The sequence below is a fragment of the Mercurialis annua genome (genome assembly GCF_937616625.2).
Source record: "Mercurialis annua linkage group LG4 unlocalized genomic scaffold, ddMerAnnu1.2 SUPER_6_unloc_2, whole genome shotgun sequence".
NCBI lineage: Eukaryota > Viridiplantae > Streptophyta > Magnoliopsida > Malpighiales > Euphorbiaceae > Mercurialis > Mercurialis annua.
Genome location: NW_026605949.1, coordinates 87,501 through 90,000, shown reverse-complemented (window position 1 = coordinate 90,000; position 2,500 = coordinate 87,501).

Sequence of the window (2,500 nt, the reverse complement as noted above, 5' to 3'; positions counted from 1 at the left end):
CGAATCCGAAAATATTTTTTCCAACACCGAAACGGGTCGACGAGTTTTTTTTCCTTCCCTCGTCAGTGCCATAGGTGCGCCAAAAGGCGCGCACCAAAAGCCTTCGGCAGTTGGTGCAGGGAGGTGAGGCATAGTGCACCCCCCTAAAGAGCTCTTAGGACTTTTTTTGGACTGACAGGAGGAAATATCACATGTGCCCAGCAACCCCCCCCCCCCCTTTTTAAAAATCGGCATGGAATTTTGATCTGAAATTTTGGAAATATGTTTATATATACCCAAACCTGCATAATAACAAATATCAGAATTTTTCGAGTCCCGGAAGTATTTTATTTTATTTATTTATCGTTTTACCTTCGGAAATTCATAACCGGCAAAAAAAAATTCCAAAAATCACCAAACTTCTTTCTAAATTCCTCATTTAATATATATTAACTACTGTATGAATATTGTTCGAGGAAAGTATTATAGAATTTCACTTAGTGCAAGACATATACATTTTTACACAGAGCAGAGGTTCATTCGGCTGGGAAGCAAAACCAGCAGAGGTTCATACGGCTGGGGAATGTATGCAAGGCATGCCAAGGCATGCCGAAGGGCTGCTGAAGCCCAGCCGAGAGGCTGCCGAAGGGCTGCCGAAGCCCTGCCGAAGGGCTGCCGAAGCCCTGCCGAAGCCCTGCCGATGCCCTGCCGAAGCCCTGCCGATGCCCAAGGGCTGCCCATGCGCTGCCGAAGGGCTGCCGAAGCCCTGCCGAAGCCCAGCCGAAGGGCTGCCGAAGGGCTGCCCATGCGCTGCCCATGCGCTGCCGAAGGGCTGCCGAAGCCCTGCCGAAGCCCAGCCGAAGGGCTGCCGAAGGGCTGCCCATGCGCTGCCCATGCGCTGCCGAAGGGCTGCCGAAGCCCTGCCGAAGGGCTGCCGAAGGGCTGCCGAAGGGCTGCCGATGCCCAAGGGCTGCCCATGCGCGTGCCGAAGGGCTGCCGAAGCCCTGCCGAAGGGCTGCCGAAGGGCTGCCGAAAGGCTGCCGAAGCCCTGCCGATGCCCAAGGCCTGCCGAAGGGCTGCCGAAGGGCTGCCGAAGGGCTGCCGAAGGGCTGCCGAAGCCCTGCCGAAGCCCTGCCGAAGCCCTGCCGAAGGGCTGCCGAAGCCCTGCCGAAGGGCTGCCGAAAGGCTGCCGAAGCCCTGCCGATGCCCAAGGGCTGCCGAAGCCCTGCCGATGCCCAAGGGCTGCCGAAGGGCTGCCGAAGGGCTGCCGAAGGGCTGCCCATGCGCTGCCGAAGGGCTGCCGAAGGGCTGCCCATGCGCTGCCGAAGGGCTGCCGGTGCGCTGCCGATGCGCTGCCGAAAGGCTGCCGAAGCCCAGCCGAAAGGCTGCCGATGCCCAAGGGCCGCCGCTGGGCTGGCGAAGGCCTGCCGACCGGCTGCCGAAGGTCCTTCCGATGGACATGCGAGGGCCTTCGGAGGGACGTCGGCGGGCCTTTCCGAGGGTCTTCGAGGCCACACACGCGCTCGCGTCTCGCGCCGAGCTGCCGAGTGCCCGAGTGCCCGCACCCGCACCCGGTCCCGCACCCGCACCCGCACCCGGTCATTAGATTAATGCACGGGGGGGGGGGATTTTCCGCAATTCCGAGCATTTCGACGCAATTTTCCGGCCGGGCATTTTCCGCGATTCGCCGCAGTTTTTCCGGGCGGGGCATATCCGTAATTATCCGGGGGCATTTCCGTAATTTTGCCAGGCAGGGATTTTTCCGCAATTTCCAGCATTTTTCGCATAGCGCGCGCGCGCGCCGCTTGCACCGCGGACGAGGGCTTGCGGCAAGCCCGCGGGGGTGAGGAATGGTGCACCCCCCTAAAGAGCTCTTAGGACTTTTTTTGGACTGCCAGGAGGAAATATCACATGTGCCCAGCAACCCCCCCCCCCCATTTTTAAAAATCGGCATGGAATTTTGATCTGAAATTTTGGAAATATGTTTATATATATCCAAACCCGCATAATAACAAATACCGAAATTTTTCGAGCCCCGGAGGTATTTTTTTTAATTTTTTAATCGTTTTACCTTCGGAAATTCATAACCGGCAAAATATATGTCCAAAAATCACCAAACTCTTTGCAAAATCCCCTTTCAATGTATACTAACTACTCGCAAATTATTGTCCGGGACATTTTGCTTCCAATTTTATTTTGCTCGGGACACTATCATTTTGTGCACTTTTGCCGCAGTTTCCGCCACGCGGAATGGGCCGAAAATTCATAAAACATAAAATGCGCATCCGAAAACCACCAAACTTCACGGAGGGCCTCCCAGTGGTCCACTCGACGTGCCGGAGCGGCACCGTGCGAGAAAAGTTTTTCCGAGTCAAAGGACGCTCGGGGCCTTGCGGTTCCGGCACGCGGCCGAGAAGTCGTAAACGGTGCAACACGCGTCCGAAAACCACCAAACTTCATGGAGAGCCTCCGATCAGTCCACTTGAACTATTGAAGTTGTTGCGTACGAAGCAGTTTGCGG